The 18,679-nt window shown below is 41.4% G+C and overlaps 2 non-coding genes across 2 annotated transcripts; both read right to left on the reverse strand.

The window, feature by feature from the left end:
• Positions 1–2,888: 2,888 nt before the first annotated feature.
• trnar-ucg (transfer RNA arginine (anticodon UCG)) lies at positions 2,889–2,961 on the reverse strand. The gene has a single exon. It is a non-coding gene; the product is annotated as a tRNA-Arg (tRNA).
• A 204-nt stretch (positions 2,962–3,165) lies between these two features.
• Positions 3,166–3,238, reverse strand: trnar-ucg (transfer RNA arginine (anticodon UCG)). Its single transcript has one exon. It is a non-coding gene; the product is annotated as a tRNA-Arg (tRNA).
• Between the last annotated feature and the right edge of the window lie 15,441 nt (positions 3,239–18,679).

Consider the following 18,679-nt stretch of genomic DNA (forward strand, 5'->3'; position numbering starts at 1 on the left):
ATACTACAGGGCTTATGGCTGCTTATTGCAGCGCTTGAAGGAATAAACACTGTGTAAAAACTTCCAGCGTGCTGGCGCTGAGCTGAGCAGATTTTTACCAGGACAGGTGCCAGCACACATGCCGATCAACATTTCTCAGCGGCGCTTCCAACCACGGTTAATGCGACAGTTTTTGTGTTTTGTAATGCTCCAAAGATGATGTATTCTTTTAGAAAACACTGTGGTGACATGATTTTAGTAACTAAAAGGCAGGGAGACTGTGCAATAAATACCATAATGCATGATATACTGACAAAAAAAGGTGTTTATATTCTGTGATGTAGTTGGTGTGAGCGTGAAGGTAACAAAATAAAGACGCGTGAAAAGGAAATGGTCAAATTGCAAGAACTCGCAATGCATCCTGGTACACGTAGGCAATGCTGCTGTTTGCATCAGGATGGACTCACACCTGCCTAACGCACCTTCAAGCTCCATTGACGCTTGAACTTTGTCTTGGCAAATAAATGTTACTTGTGTCAGAAAGAGTCATAGCCAATGATGCTTGCATAGCAACGGTCTTGACAACAACGGCAAAGAATTGCACCGAAAAGTTGGACATTTTAGTATTCTGCAGACATATATAAGAATTAGTAGTTATAATTTGATTGATTCACTTTGCAATCAAAATATAAAACAGTGAAAATGCAAACTCTTTCATAACATGGTTAAAAGAGTCAAAACTAAAGCTTCAGTAACCACTCACGTCCTCCCTCCTGCATTTTCATGGACCTTCCCAGCCAGACGCTGTCACTCCTCACCTGCGGCACTCACTCAGTCACCTGACCCAGTTCCTCCATGCACGCCTGTCCCTCATCACCCCATTAGCCTCGCAGCAGGGATCGCTCCGGTCCTGACGTTTTCAAAGTCTAATGTCAGTCAAACTCGTTTAAATGTCCAGCGTGTGACCTCCAGATATTACAGATGCACATAAAGAAAGAACATGGCTTCAGTGCAGCGCAGCCTTGAATGAGGCATGAGGTAACAGACGCTGTAATACATTTTACTTTACTCCCCCTGTGACTGCTACTTCACAAATTCGGCTTAGATGGATTTGCTCTGAGTTTTTCTAGTAGGAGGCTGGAAATATGTCCTCCTTACCATCTTTGTTTCGCTCCTGGATGCATATGGGATCAACATTATGTTATTTGATCTGATAAGCACACAACAATTGTGCCACGATAGCCAAATATTCTAAAAAAAAAGATTTGTCCTCAGGCATTTTCAGTTTCTGTCTCTGACTCTGACTTTTAGTTCCTGACCCTACGTGATCTACTTTTGATAACTAATGTGATATTTCTCACTTCCATTCACTGAGCCTCCCCTTTGAAAACCTCTGCTCCAGTCAATTACCCGGAGTGTATATATGCTGCTTCATTGGCACAGCTTCTCTGTTCCTTCCTGCCTGCCTGTTGCTTGTTACCTGTGTTTTTGACCTGCTGCGTCTCTCTGGGTTTGCCTATTTGGCCTTAACACTACAAGAACTTTGCCATTACAGGAACTTAACAATCTGTCACATAACACTGCCACAGCCTTTTGTCTCCACTGCACTTCCCCCCCTGGCTCCGGGTATGATTTCCTGCACTGGCAGTGCTCAGGAGGTGATACTAAGTCCAAGTTCAAGGTGGAGGCAGTGCCAAAAAATACATTGTTACATCTGATCGATTGTTATGCACTAATAATTTCCCTTACTATTACTAATTACGCAGATTTCAGCTAAATAAGCAACTTACAAATGCAAAAACAAGTTCTCCAGACATGCTTCCATCCATGCATCTATCCGTCCATCCATCCTCGGCTGCTCCTCTGCAGTAATTGCTGCACAGGGTGGTTCGGCATGAGGCTTTTGCTTCCTCTGACTGGGATAGAGGATAAGAGGCGCCAGCCTGCCTTTAGGGCTTTAAGGCTTCCACAAATCTTTCTCTTCTCTGCCTTTGAAATAAGACACCCTCCCTCGACTGACTACAGACCACCAGCAATCACTCGGCGAGGTGTCAGGGACCCCTGCCGAGCAAACCGAGGGAGCCGCAGGCCTCAGGGTTGTCAGGTTTGAATGAAGTGCTTGTCATGGATGGTGCTGGTAAAATGCAGGAGGATGTAAAGGGAGTCAAATAATTTGCATCTTGATGAAACATGATGCAAAGGGAATAAAGACATGTCGATGAGATAAGGGTACATTCCATGACGCTGTCGTGAACACCGAAACAACCACAATGAAGTCGTTGTACACTTGTAGTCTGATGCAAATGAAGTGTCTTATATTTAGCTGCTGGTGTTCAGGATACGGCTGCTGCTCCCTTGAGACGTTGTTTTTGTTGCAGGATCAGGTGAAGCACTGACAGGTGTGTATGTGTGCGCATTTTCACGGAGCTCTGACACACACTTTTTGTCTCCGGCGATGGTAATCCCAGCTGTCGTGTTGTATGTTCCTGTAGTTTCACGGCGGACTGCAATAAATCTACCTTAATTCAACTGGGTTACACTGAAAATAGAAGTGACAAACTTTAAAAATAGAATTTGAAAACTTTTAGAATTTCCAGTCTAGACAATTATTAATAAGATTAAGACCTGTTGTTTCAGTTGAGCACATTATGCAAATTTTTAAAGGATTACGTCACCCAAATAATAAAAATATCATGTCTCACCAAGAGGCTGTAAAGTGAAAAGTGCCAAAAACTGCAATTCCTCAAACGTCCACTTGAGGCTGGCTCCAGAAGTGAGTCAGTCTCCATAAGTCCCCATGTTAACTTCAACGTACTGCATAAAAAAATAATATGCATTCACCCAAGCAGACTTGAAGTGACGTAATTAACACCTTGCAGTGATGTTCACATCATGAATGAGGGAGCATTCAACCACGAAGGGACTCGAACCCTCAATCTTCTGATCCGAAGTCAGACGCCTTGTCCATTAGGCCACGTGGTCACTGAGAGGTTCACAAGGAACTGCAGTTCCACAAACGTCCACTTGAGGCTGGCTCCAGAAGTGAGTCAGTCTCCATAAGTCCCCATGTTAACTTCAACGTACTGGATAAAAAAAATAATGTGTTCACCCAAGCTCTACAGACTTGAAGTGATGTAATTAACACCTTGCCCTGATGTTTACATCCACATGATGTGATGAAGTATTCAACCACGAAGGGACTCGAACCCTCAATTTTCTGATCCGAAGTCAGACGCCTTGTCCATTAGGCCACGTGGTCACTGAGAGGTTCATCAAGAAGTCCAGTTCCTCAAACGTCCACTTGAGGCTGGCTCCAGAAGTGAGTCAGTTTCCATAAGTCCCCATGTTTCACAGCAGAAATAAACATGTTTACAGCCTGGTACAAAAAACAGTTTTGGTCTCTATAGCTAATTTCCCCATTCATGACAAGTGTACATAGGTTTTTATAGGCTTAAAGGTACAGTGTGTAAGATTTAGTCTATTCTAGTCATCTAATGGTGAGACTGCAATAACTCAAACAACCCCTATAGATAGACAGATCTTCACTACGTCCATGTTTTATACTGTCAGTGTGTTTTAATGCTTAGTTTTAATGTTCATTTGGAGTTTAGTTTGTGACCTCAGCCATGATCCAAATACAAAAATGGTTACAAAGAAGAATTTCAGTACATTCGTCATAGTCATTGTGTTGGAGAAAGTACAATAATAGCCATGTCCTCAGCATATTGAACACACCAGATTCTAATCAGATTCTAGGAAATAATCTTCTCTAAAGGTAGAAAATACAAAGAAATGTCCACATGGTGCTCTATCTATTTGGAACTGACAATTTATACGAGTAAATTATCTGTTTTGTGAAGGAACATAAAAAGAAACTCTGATGTGAAAGATCAGTGCTTGCTTGAATGAAAAAAAAGTTATAGTTTTTTTTTTCACCTTTACGACTTTTTTCTTTTTCATTCAAATTGAAGGTCAAGTCGTAACCAAGGCCAAGCTTTGAAACGATTTCACATTCAAAGAAAAGAAAGGCGGCAAAAATGTTGAGAGTTTAGCAAAAGTGCCAAGATTCGGCGGAACCGCATGTGGTACTTCAGATTTAACTGTAAATATTAACAGAAAAGTCAGCTTTAACAGAAGAATGTCCAAATGAAGTGAACATGTTTATATAAGCAGGTGTAAAATCATCAATTTTCCGCTGGCAGGAACGTCTTCGATCTAAAAAGTGAAAGCTGTTCTTCAAAGAACCTTCAGAACTTGCTGGGGATCCCAAGACGGTTGCTTGGGGAACTCCTTCATGCATGAACCTCCGGGCTTGGCAAAGAACCCTTTGAGAAAACGCCAAAGTCTTAAGACGAAGGATCTTCACATCCTTGAGGATAGATAGACTTTTGGCTTGAGGAGGGGAACGATTCTACAAATACAAGCTCCTCAAAGCGAAAAATCGATTCTCAGCCTCCCGCTTTGTCTTGAGACTTTTTTTTTTTTAGTACTGCAGCAAAAACACAAACCAGAGAGTTTGGGAGGTGTTGCAGTGATAATCAATTTGAGCTTTCTATAGTGGAGCAGAGACTAATGAGGAACACATCTGCAGCACCGTAGGGATCACTTTTATTAATACTATTGTGTCTCCAGCTTTCTCCAGAACACACAGCTTGGCTGTGCATCAGTGCTTACTCAGGTAAAGTTGTTAGAAACAGCAACAGAAATCGTTGGACACCCCGTCTGTATTTTGCTTTCTAGCTCTCCGTTTCAGTCTCCGTTTCTGATCGCTGTGTCGTCGCTGTCCAATGATCGACAGAATACTGTTGACTTTTGAGGAGATGAGCTTTGTTTTTAGGCGGATGTCAATGCACTGATTGAGTCTTCTTTAGCGGGAGATGATAAGAAAAGATTAAAAAGGGAGAATCACGAATTAACTCTTTAATTACAACACTGGAAAAGCAAAAAGTCAGTAAAATTTTGTACATTACATTTCTTACATCTTACATCTTTCCTTACTTTTCTGTCTTTCACAATCCATTTTCTGTCCCTTTCAAATTGTCCTTCTCACATCTTCCCCGTCTATCTTCTCTCTTTATTCACCTGTACTCAGTTTTTGTGTCTCTTTCTCCATCACACAAGCCATGTACTATTTTTATCTCTTTTCTGTATGTAAATCAGTAGATGCAAAGAGGACATTAGAGCATTTATTATGACTCCCCTCTCACATCTGTCTCAGTCCTTCCACCATCTTTGCCAGTTATTCTAGCCAGAAATATAGCATCCACACAAACCATGTTTAAATTATCGATTCTGTGTTTTGGAGAGGTCTATTTGAGTGTGTGACATCAGCATCTAATAGCCATTTTAGAGACTCAGGCATCAGGCACCTAAAAGAGTTTTATAGTTTTCAGTTGGGTTTTTTTCTGCGAATTATACAAGAACAATCGGGAGGTCATCTTTTTCTCCAGGGCATAAAGGGAACCAAGCACAGCGCAGGGGCGTCCTTCATTGAACTAAAGTCCTACAATCCTTACAGCATATTGCTTTTCAGTGCGCTGTCTGCAGTCTGGAGATGATAAATCAAAGCTGCAAGCTACAAGCTCATGGACATATACCACAAAACAGTTCAACAACAACAACAACAGCAGATCATTGTTTCCACTCAACAAAGTCCCACACACAATGATGTGCCAGAACCAAACATGCTATCAACATGCCAATGTTAATCTAAATTTATCAGCTGTTTTCTCACTTTGAAAATAGACCTTTCCTTTAAGTCATAAGTGAGAAACATGTAGCTCCCTTTGGGAAAGATCCTGTTTAATATGGAATACTGATGACGAGTTCAGTACGGTCTGATATTGTATTACAATGTTCTTCAAGACGTAAATATGGTAATATGTTGTAATATTTACAATTAAATGGCCTATTACCTCTCTTTAAGGCAAACTTTGCCTCTTTCCTGTACCAAACTCTTTGTCTAAAGACATAGTTTCTCTAGTTGGAATCATCCGGCTCCACTGTAAGGGAGTTATTTTGATCAGGCAACCTATGTGATATCGCAAAAATCAGGCACATGCTGTCTCTACGAATCCTCTCTTTCAGCTATCAAGCTCCTCTCCTGTGGAAGCGGCTGCCACTTGTGTTTCTGGAGGCAGACACCACCCCCTCCCTCTCTACGTTTAAGATCAGTTTCGATAGCACTTTGATAGAAGTTCCCATGATGCGCTGAGCTCTTCTTTTCTTCTCTCCATCTTAATCTGAGCACAGACTCCTCTGCTTTCTCGTCTCACAGGGTCTCATGGATCGAACCATTTTTACAGTCGCTGTGCATCTTTGTCTCTCCATCTTCTCCCTCTCTAAACCCAACTGGTTAACCCCACTGCCACTGTCCCTAAGTGTTTGCTCATGATCAATAATATTAACTAGGTTAGTGAGTGTGTCCTGAGATAACCCCTGTTCTGAGTCGGTGCTACATAAACACAATTTAATTTCTTTCGTACCACCCTTGTTTCTTCTTTCCGTCCATTTCCCCAAATATCAAACTCCTCCCGTCTCCTCCTATCTCTTCATTTATCTGCCTCTCTTCCACTCTCCCCTCTCCTTCTCTCACCTTTAAGTGTCTCATTAATAATGCTTCAGCTCTCCCTCTCCCAGAGCGTTCATTATCTCGGCGGCTGCAACACCTACGCCGCTGTAATCAATCCAAATTAAAAACTTCAAGTCGACCTAAAATAGAAAGAGTTGGGTGTCGGACGAGTACCGGGGCGGGGCGGGGGGCCTGTGTTTGGGTTTTTGTTGTTGTTTTCATTCATTTCTGGAGAAGAAGGCAACAATAATTGAAATTAATGTCAGTGTTTGCATCAAACGGACAGGGGTGTGTCCGTGTGTCTTGGTGGGTGTGTTGTTGTTGTTGTTGTGGTGTTGGTACACAGAAAAATACACACTGATACATTTGAAGAAATATAGACACATGCAAACTCAATGGAAATCATGCTCACATATGCACACACACACACACACACACACACAAGACTCCTGCTCTGACAGTGATGAAGTGGAGAGTGTGTTGGAGCCTGGCGGAGAGGAGTGATGAACATGGCCGCTGAGACGAGAGGAAACCACCTGGGGGAAGTGTGAGTGTGTGTTTAAAGGAGGCGGAGGTGGAGGTGGAGGAGGGATGGTGTGTGCACGGAGGGTTTTTATTTTATTTTAAATAATTCAGGTTTGTTTATCATGCATATTAAAAAATGAAGCTGGAAATCCGATTTAAAATAAGCAAACATGAAACAAAAGTGGCCAGGTTAAATCTATTAAATTTGCATGAGCGCATAAGCGGCAGCTAATTTCATTTACTCCCTGTCACTTCCCATTACTTGAAATATCTTCTGAGAGAGACTGAGGGAGTGACAAGAGGACCTCAGTGGTGCTTACTCAGGTGAGACTCGGAGACTCCTTGTGCCAGATAATAAACTTTAAGATGCACAGGGACAACGAATGAGTACAGCTAAATTAATCCTGTGGCTTTGCTGGTGGACGACGGCGTCTACTACAAAGTACTTTTGGTAAGTTGTTTCCCAAATTACGCTTTGACACCAGAGTGTAGGTGCTCACGTTCTCTCCCAGACTTTGGTTAATGTTTGGGAACAATTGTGGGTTTATATAGCTATAGTTGGACATGGTAACTTGGATAAAACTATGTTTTTCTGTGTTTGAGCATTGTTGGAAACATTTGGGGTAGTACCCAGCTCAAAATATACAACATAGATCAAACTTTTCTATGCTTAAATGTTACATCTTTAATATAAAATCTAATCTGACTAACATTATGCTTTTCTTGCTCCTGATATGTACATAAATATAATTTCTAGGAGACAGGTTGTGGTGACTCACAGCAGCTGTGAGTCACCACAACATATGTGATGTTTAAAGTTTTTTCAGATGGAGGTTTTTATAAAAACAGGATGGAGGATGGTGCAACACAACAAATATGAGGTCGAGACTGTTTGCAAAGCTCACCGATACTGAACTCGAGTGCGAGCGAATGTACAGATGGCAGCGTTTCAGTCGAGTCCTGCAGCGTAGACGACGCTGTGTGCACGTTTCACGTAGCATCTATGGCAATTAACTTTGAGAGCAAAATGCTGTCAGAGTGGAAGAAAGGTGAAGGAATATATTGTCAAGGAAAAACTATTTCTCAAAACAAACGGTGTGTGTGTGTGTGAGGGAGACAGACTAAAGGGAGGGTGAATGCATTATACTTAAATGTAATGTGTGTGCATGTGTGTGTGTGCAAATCCTTCCAGGAAAAGACAGATTGAATGCAGTATGTACTGTGTGTGTGTGTGTGTTCCTGCAGACAGGATAATGTATTTGAGAAGTCCAGTCGTCTTTCTGACTGGCTGCAGCTCTCAGCATGGAGCCGACTGACGGCTAAGGTACCAGTAACTCTGATGTAACTGAGTAATTTTTGTATGCTTTAACAACCTGTGTTCTTTTAATACTGAGCATCTTTCCGATGTGAATGATGCTTCTTCTCGGCCTGTAAGAACTTTTCAGATGAAGGTTTAACTTTAACTCTAGGTGCCATGACATTGTTCTGATCCCTGAGCCCATTACTTAGAAAAATGCCCCCAAAAATACATAATACTGGGTTCACGGTGCCTAATCGGTGATAGTTTTGCCCTTAATAGATTCTCTTTGCGACCAACGAAGAAGCTTTGATGCCAAAACCCAACTTGAACCAACATCTTGCAAGTGTTCAGCAAGATTTATTTTGGAAAGTCCGTGCACAATGGACCGGCGGGTCTATTATGCACTTAGGTTAGTATTTTCAGAGTGATGGGTGTTTGTTTTCGAGATAAGGGCTGTCAGGCAAATAGGCTTTCGGTCCAGTTGGGACTACTGGGGTTTTAGAATAATGGGCATCCCGACTTTTCTATTGACCCTGCTTACAAAAAGATTTGCTGTTGGACATCCTGCTGGAGAAAACATCTTGAACAGTCTGTTATGGAGTCTAAGACTGTGACTGGTTTAAAAGGTAGGGTTGTGATGGTGATGAGTCCATCCAGGAAAGGTCAGTTTGTCAAATCTGTAATGTTCAGAATAGCTTAACATACTGTAGACATCACTTTGAGGTATTTCCAGCTGCTCCAGCAAAGAAATAGCTTTTTGACCGTCATCTGTAAACGGTTTATCCTCTATACTCTTACACTTCCCGCCTAAGACAAGCAATCCAACTGGGGGAAGAAGAGATCAATGGCTTTATGCACAAGAGCAGGAAACAGACGAGAATCCAATGCAGCTTTAAAAGACACATTTTGGCTTTGAGAAAGGGGGATCAGGGCATTCTGGGACATGTAGGAAATCGGTAGCTGAAACAGTTGAGGCGGATAGTTGGTTGGCCGGAGAGGTAAATTACAGCCATTACAAAATACAGATTAATGAGATCTCGCAGTGTCAGAGCCCATTTTTCATGTTAAAGTCTGGATATGGAGGGTTGCAGGTTGAAACATCAGGCGCTAGAACACCAGCTTCGTCCTCCACAACAATCCTCCTCATCTGCCTGGAGTGCCCTCGGCGCTTGGCCAGCATTAATTGGGTTTGGATTCGAGTCAGAGCATCGTCTCCGAGCTAAAGAGCAGCGCAGCAGTATGCCTCTCTGCGCCCAGACTTCTCTCTCTCTCTCTCTCTCTCTGTTTCTTTTTGTCTCTCTTATGTAATTAAGCAAATGTGGTTACCATGAAATGACTCCCTGAGCTCCCAAAATAGGAAGGAGGTGTTAATCGAGGAAATGTACATAAGCTGTCTGTGGAGAAAGCACTGCTGAGAAAAGGATTAACACATCAAAACGGTATTGTCGAGTCCATAACACCTCATTTGCAGATGTTTTTTCTCCACAGGATGAAGAACAGAAGCCGTCTTGTTCCTTTTTTCTCGCTGACATCTATGGAGTTGATGTGTCTGACATCACACAATGAGATTTAAAGGGCACTTACGACTGTGTAAGCTTTCACTTAGGCCGCACAAAGGGAAAGCAAGCGCATACGCAGCAGTTGTCTCCTGAAGGTTTGATGCAACTGGTGTCATGCTTAAGGGAGTATGTGAAACATATTACGACACCGTTGCAGCATTTCCTCTTGTTGTGGTTGGTTGAAAGTTCATTTTAAAGCAGCTGCTTGGTAAAAAAAAAAAAGATAGAAAAAGATTTCCTCCCACATGGGAAATTTGCTGTCAAGAGTTGGGAAAGACTTCAGGTAATCCTTTTTCCTGCTGGGAAACACAGAATGTGCTGTATTTGCTTTTTACAACATCAATCTCATTTCAAGTATTTCCAGGCGGATCAGTAGCTCGTCAGTGTAGCTTCAGGCTGTCCCAGGATTTAAACCAGCAACCATGTGGAAATTGACATCATGATCATGAGCGACATGCCAAATTCTTGACCTTCAAGTGAGTAAAAAGTTGAAAAGCTTGATTCTCGGGTTAAAAGAAAAAGAACAATTTGTTCCAAGTGAGTACTACCCCTACGTCTTTTCTAAGCAGATGCACCCAAAGACAAGATATCTGATACATGACACCAAAACTGTTTTTTGTACCAGGCTGTAAACATGTTTATTTCTGCTGTGAAGTTGGACATTTGAACATGGGGACTTATTGTAGACTTCTGGAGCCAGCCTCAAGTGGACGTTTGAGGAACTGGCTTCACTTCATAGCCATGGCGGTTGCTTCTTGGTTTCCACCTATAACTCCTCCTCAACATACTTAATATAGGCGACTGGGCAAACTGCTTCAGCAGATGAAGAGCGTGTGAAATGGCATAGCGGGCGTAAATACCAGGAAAATAATTTTTGACACACTTCCACGCAGACCGCCTGGATTCAGTTTCACGGGCCGACAGCTGCGGAGAAAATCTGATGACTTCCATGTGCACGGATTTTTACAACAGACACATGGTGCAATGAAATGTAATTGTATTTCACTCTGTCCGAATGCCTCGCTGAGGAAGAAGACGACTGGCAGCCATGCTGGAGGAGCATGAAGTGTCCAGTGTTGACATACTTACGATGTGTATGTCGTGTATGTTACTCAAGACGGTGTCTATGTAATCAGTGAGTCAGGGGGGACAAAATGACTAACATGAATGGGCTTTTCACTGGTTTTAAATTACATTGAAAGTACCATGCACTTAAATAACCGCCTCACCGTCATCTCTCTCCTGTAACCTGATTTCTTAAATGTCATGTAAAAAACAAATCCAGTTTTGGTAATTGGGACAAGAGCTTCAATACACCTGGTGAGCACAGCCTGATTTCTGCTAGAGCAAAACAGCATCTTGCCCTTTTTCTTTTTTCTTTTTCCTCCTGTAGGTGCCAGTTTGCTTTACATGTTACTTACTTTTGATCAAGTGATCGTTCATGAGTGTTAACAGCTGCAAAAAGAAACCAGATGTTCAACAGACATTCCCTACCTGGTGGAGTGTATAAATAAGTCGGTTTGTTTGGCTGAGCAAGCTGTCCCGCACCATCAGTCCCAGTGCTCCAGCAAAATAGCAATGAAAATATGTTCAGGGGTCAAAATCTGGTTACCACCTCACTGCTTGTGAACAGTCTTAGTCAGATTTAAAGGAATTGATTGATACCATCAGTATGACGTAAAGTCCTGGAAAGACGGCTCAAGAAATAGTGGTGGAAAGTACTACTGTACTCAAGCAGACATACTGTTAGATTACTGAAATATTACTCAAGTACAAATAAAACTACAAGGCGAAACCAAAGTACTGAAGTAAAATTACGACCCGGCTGTCAAGGGGAAAGGAAGCAACATAATAACCACAAGCCGCCCCCGACTGACAGCGCATTCTGCAACTTGACCACTAGGTGCCACTAAATCCTACACATAGGGCCTTTAATGCTGCTTTATGTACACAGGAAAAGTCTTTAGAAATTGCCTTGGAGTTGCCTAATGCAACCACATTACGGTAATGTTTGATATGCCTTGCTTAAGGGTCCCCAAAGGGACTCGGTTAATAATTTCCCCCAAGCAGATGCAGTTGCATGACACAGCAACCTTTGTCTGTCAGGACCAGTCGCTTGCTGAATTTTAATTCTTAGAGATTGCCCTTTGATGTTTGTAACTATAAATCTCCTTTCACATTAGCTGAAGGACATTTTCTCTCTGACATACATGATAAATAATCCCACCTTTTGAAGTAAATCCTGCATTGTAGCTTGGCAACCCAACAACTGGAGTACCTGTAAATCCCTGCCTCATTGAAAATAGAAGGAATAAAAGACAGTGGCCAGGTTTGATGTCAATGGCTCCCTGCTCTCTCAATCAATGCCCCGAGCCCATATGAAAGATGAAAGGCCAAGAGAGAGCGAGAAGCTTTTTTAACCAACAAAAGGATCCCTGTGCTCTCAGACACTCCAACAAACATCGATCTGTACCACTGAGCTAAAACACCCCCCGCCCAACCTCCACAAATGGATCTGATCGAAGACACAAACCCAGCTTCAACTCACATGTTTTATTCATCATTTCGTGCTAATATTCCTCTCTTTGTCACTACTTTAGTTAATTCTATTATTCATGGTGATAAAAAGTGGACTCATATTTATGATGATCGAGGAACGCAAACAATGAAATCCTTTAATACTTAAAGAGGTCTTTAAATCGTCCATTGGCGAGGCGTTTTTCATCTTTGCCCCAACAATCATCAGCGATAAAGGAAGAAATTCATTGCAGCAAAAGGCATAAAAAAATATACCACAGTGCACTGCAGCTGCATGATATATTGCATTATATTGAGATACGATCACAGTCGCACGAACATTTCATGCGTGTAAATGCGAAGACGCATAGATCGGGTGTCCTTAAAGTATCAGATACAGATCACAAGTTCAGAAACATCTTTTCCAACATGTCTCCCAAAGTTGGTATCATAGGAAGCTGGTGTTTTAAGAGATCATGTGCGAATAAATCTCGCCAGGCTTCAAGCGATGCTCTATCCTATGAGCGTCCTATTAGAAACGTTTGGCAGCTACATGAGATCTGGCCGTGGTTTAAGGCTCGGTATGTGAGATGTGACAACAATGGCAAGTGCTTAAAAGATTGTGTTTTACCCTCACATTGATGATGTGTTGCAATATTATACTGTATATATCTCAAACAAAATTGTGCTCATGGCTATAAGAAAGCATGTTGGTAGAAGACGGGATGTGAACAACAATCTTCAAACGTCAAAATCAGTTTGTCCAACCGTCCACCCGAGAGCCTCCCTGAGAGAAGTTTTGTGGCACTATAATAATGTCGTTACAACGTTTACGGCTTTGCTTCTGATTAAGGAAAATCATTATCCCCCACATAAACTCACCTGTGAGGAAAACACAAACACAGTTCATTTTAAGTGTTTAAACAGTAAAACATTGTCTTCTGTCTGCTGAGGGCAATCTCACGAAAGAAAGGAAAGTGCTTCCTGAGCTCTGAATTTGTACTACCACATGTTTGTAATGCTTTTTTATTTGTTGTATTAATGAACCCATGTTTGCCACAAATATATTATATTATAATATATTAATAGCACCAAAGTTGGCACTGGTGGCTGCAGCAGTCACCTCCCCTGGTGCCTCCTTGGTCGAAAAAATGGAGCAATGCCCTCTTGGGTTAAAATAAAACATAATGGAGTGCCCTTCCAGTGATAAAAATGTGATGATCCAGGATGTTCTCTAGGGTGCTAACCATAACTCTGACTAGGCTGTTTCACAACAAATGCATCACAACTTTTCTGTGCACATCGCTACCGATTGCTAAAACTGTGTGGAAACCATAGTCTCTGTATGTTTACAGAGATAATACTGTATGTAAACTTTTTTATAGTGACTCTTCTCTGCCTCGGGTTATTTCTTGATCACTGATGTCATTTTATCCACTGTGTAAACATATGATGAACTAAGATGTGTAAAAATATGATAAGCACATTCAAGGTCATTATGAATAAACATGTTTCGTCTCCAGATGTTTACTTTGACACATTGTCAATTTGATGAATTTGTTTGCGCGCACGTCTTCATTAGGCTCTGGGGTTAAACTTTAACCAATCAAATTGCTCGCTTAATCGTGAGCCTTATTGGAGGATTGATTATAATTAGACTTTCTTGATGGGAAGTTAATATCCCTCAATTATGCAAGAGGCAACAGAATAACAAAGATGAAACACCACTCCGCGTTATTCCCCTGCCGATGATTTGTTCTGGAGTGGAGGATGACAGAGACTCCAGGCTGGCCTCAATCTGTCTTCAAGAAGAAATAGATTTGAATGTTAAATATTTTTTAAAGAACTGAGACTTACCTTAATAATGTGAGCTTCTTTTGTATAGTTGTTTGAATTCACACTATTTCATACTTTGATTCTCCTCATCTTCTGTACGTCCTTCAATATTTCTTGAGGTAACAGTGCTTAGCTATTGAAAGTGTGTTTCTATTGACAATAGAGGCATTCAATAGTCATATTTTCATATTTCCACAAACACTATAGGCACCATAGAAAAGAATATAAAAGAAAAAAAAACATTTGAGCACTTACCAAAGATCTGCCAGTTCAAAAAAAGAAGAAAAATATAGTTACAGTAAGTTGAAGAAGAAGTCACGGACGAGTGTGACTTCTTCGGGGAAACAGAGTATTACAACAGTAAGTTCTTTAGTGTATATACAAAAGAAGACGAGACATTTACAAGCCCAAAGTCTTTCCCTGAAGACCTTCAGTGCCGCCTGTATTGTGCAAGTGTCTGTACCTACAAAGAGAGCCAGAGGTGACAGAGAGTTGGAGTTGAACTTATTTCCACACATTTAAATTACAACTTGAGACTTTTTTTAAAGGAATTTTCTAATTTTCTAATATGAATGCTGAATATTTTATTTTATTTATTAATGAAAACACAGTCAGGTTGGTTGAGGCGCCTCTAAAGTGTAGCAAGAGTAAACAGATTTCTGCTCCACAAACAATTTTGTTTGACTTCAGCCATTCTTATAAAATACTGAGTGGTTTTAATCTTTCAGACCTTTAAAAATTATTTGAACAAACCAACCTTCGAAGGGAAAATCATCAGTATTTAGACATGCTGAAACTTCGACAACGTGAAGTGGACACACGTAAAAAAAGGAGCTGCTGTTTGGCTCCAGTACTTCCAGTTGATACGTGAAAGGAATTTTATAATCACACCTAATAATTCACATATACTTTTCGATATTCAACAGCATTTCATAACGGATAAATCGAATTATTATAAAATATAGTATGAGTATGAGTTAAAGCTGAAAATGTTTCTTCTACATCGGGAACTAATGTGAATATTGTCTCAAGGTGAAAACCTTGAGAAATCAAATCTCCTTGGGGATAAAATAAACCAAACACAGTTTCCTATATGTTACTTTTATTCTTTTAGACAGAAAAGAAAAGTTTTAAAAAATCAATCTCCTCGAACAGCTGAGGCCAAAACAAACTGGACGTCAGAGGAGACACTGACAGACGGTGACTGCAGGTGAAGGCATGTAAACGTGAGAAAGCCACAGTGTGAAAACGCCTGCGGTCGACTTAATACACTGCAAAATATGGCGATAAGCATGGGGCATTCACAGCGAGCCGGTGGTTCGGGCTGATTACACCCCTGCAGACCACAAGACAACAACACCAGTGGATAATCTTTGCACGTCAGTGGACAGCTGCAAACAGACACTTTGTATCAGGATGGACGTGTTTCTACTCCAGGGTTGAATATTGTATTGATAATGTCCTGTCTTTCCTTCTTTATACGCCTTGTAGTGATTTTACCCAACGCTGTAATCAGAAAGGTCGAAGATCACCGCAGCAGTGTGGCGATACAGTGTGAGAGATGGAAATAAGGTGAGAGGGAAAACTGCTTGGAAACACACACACCCACTGTTGGCTGTCCTCTCTGTGAGTGTGTGCGTCCGTGTCGGTCATAAATATAGCTGTGGGATTCCTTTCCTCTGGCCAACCTGATTACTGAGATCTAAACACTTCAGCAGGGGAAAGGTATAAGTGTGCGTGTGTGCGTGTCGATCTCACACTTCTATCTTTGTGAGATCCAATTTAGAGTTTTAGACCTTAAGAGTGAGGACATTTTGTCCGGTCCTTAAGGACAAAGTTTGGGTTGAATTGAAGTACTTATTTGTGATGGGTAAAGTTGGTAGCTGGGTAATGTATTTTCTCCTCCTGATGGGCCTCATAGCCTGCACGGTGAAACCTTTTCAGATGATCCAGAACACACCAGCCCGTCTGGTCCTCAATCAACCCAAAAGGTCACTGCCCTTATACAGCCGTATGTTACCTCCTCCAATGAACAACGCCTGGCTCTGCCACCTGTACCAATCTATTCCGGTCTGTTGTTCCTCGTTGGTGCAGCATCCTAGCAGTTCCTACCAGATCAGGGGCGTCACTCTCTACCTTAAAAAACCTTGTGAAGACCAAGCTCTTCAGAGAGTACCTCCTGTCCAACACTACCAACAACTGGACATGCTAAATCTATCCCCCCTCTACAACTGTCACAGTGCTGCACTAACATGTCCTTGTTGCACTGTAACTTGATTCTTTCCCTTTTTTGTAAGTTGCTAAATTTTGTCCTCACAAAGATAGAACTATGCTAAAACTATATTCAAAATTCAAATGGGTATATTGTATGTATGTTGAGGAAAAGCCTCACAGATTATTTTCTGTTAGAGGTTGGAGACACGCAATTTGCTGTGGAGACTGCCCAGACATGTGGCTACACATAATAACCATCAACTATTTTCATTCCGCATATTTATTGGTACACAAAGATGATTTCTTTTTTTAAGGAAACACACAAAAGTGTGTTTTACATTCATTTAACACGTCAAATATCAGATTTAAACTGAATCAAAGCTCATGTTATTAAGCTCGACCTGGTTTTTTAATCCAATAGGTTTAAACATTTCACATAACTCCTTGTCGTTGTTGAAATAGAGCCATTTCTACCTCATACTGCATAGAAATACATTCATAGAAAAAGCAGCAGGTTATTATTTTTCTTTCTAAATGTATTAATATTTGTTGTTCTGGATGTGTTTTCCTGGAAAATAAAAAAAAAGGGCAGAAAAACCTCCGCTGGAGCCTCATACTTAGACTAATATGAAACATTTCAATGGGTTTTGTTTACCTCGGCTCATAATCTAAGTGCTCTGAAGGAAATGATAAAATTCCACTGTGGACGTTAATGAGGGAAGAATGTTAAAAGGAAAAACAGGGAATGAATGCAGGAAATGTTGATGTGGGAACTGATTGGACTTGGTGGCATGCACCAAAAGATGAAGATCATGCACGAGTCATGCATCAGAAAATGTTATTTGTCTTGTGCATGTTTTATGGTTTTTACACACTGAGTTTTATTCGTCTCTAATGACTCCTCTGCCGTTTGAAAAAACTGACTCCTACTCACGCAGAATGCAAGATAACACACACACAAAATATATATTATACTAATCTGCATAATATATGTAATGGCTGGCAAAGTGGCAACACATTAACAGGATGAATCATCAATATTCAGCTGGGTATCGCTTTTTCTGCAGTAATCTGGCTCCTGTGATCGGAAAACGAACAAATCTCACGTTTTTACATGCATGCATGTGCAAAGTATTTCCCTGACAGCAGATTAAAGGAAAGGTCGATGCATTTTTGTAGTTAACCCTTAGTCTGTCTCTAACTGAATCTGACACTGAGCGGCCTCTACAAGTCTAAATCTAAAGTTGCATAACTCGATTTCTACAAGCATGTGTGCATGTAAAGTTACTGATTTCCTTTTAAGACTGGAAGTGTGCTGTTTTGGTCCCGCCCTCCTCCTTCTCAGTTCCTGCCCCCAGCTGTCAGTCTTATTGATGAGCTGTCATCTATCATGTCCTTTAAAGCCTCTAAATTTAACGGCTGATCAGCGTGTTTCTGAACATTCAGCTTCTTTGTCCTTCCTCCTGCCTTCAGATTGTTTTTGGCAAGCTTACATGGTACGCCCACAGGAAGGTGAAATATGCCCCCAAAACATCCGAGTACGTCTGAAAAGCCAAATTCAAAGAAAACAAGTGGACGCGGGCGGAAAATGCAAACCGCAGCTTTCAGGCTCAGCCTTGTTTTGTTCCTCTAAAAATGGACATATAGATGTCCACATTTGGCATCTGCACTTCCAGCAGGCTTCAACCTCGCGCTCCAGCCAAAAGCCAGACAGGCGCCACACACCAACACACACACACACACACACACTCAACACCGCTGGTCTGAGGCCAGCTTCCAGCACTCCCTGTTTGTGCCAGTGCTGTCATCGCTGCTCCAAACACGCTGCTTGATAACGCCAGAGAGAGACACAGAGGGCTGCTGCCAGCACGGTATCTGATCTAACTATCGCTTCATGCTATTAAACCACAGTGATCGTCTTATGTAGAAACCTGGCACGGGGCGTTCGAGGGAAGGTGGGGGAGGCCATGGAAGTCATTGGGTTATTTGATTAGGCTCCGCCCATCACAGATGCTTCATTGATTTAGTCCTGCAGCACCTCCAGAAGGCTCAGCAGGGATTTTTTTTATTATTTCGGTTAATAATCTGTGACACTTTAATACAAGAAATTGTCGCTTTTGCGCAAATATTTGATAAAAGCTGTGAGGGGACATACAAGACGACCTTTAATGTGTCTTC

Source organism: Larimichthys crocea, chromosome XIX, assembly GCF_000972845.2.
Source record: "Larimichthys crocea isolate SSNF chromosome XIX, L_crocea_2.0, whole genome shotgun sequence".
Lineage (NCBI taxonomy): Eukaryota > Metazoa > Chordata > Actinopteri > Sciaenidae > Larimichthys > Larimichthys crocea.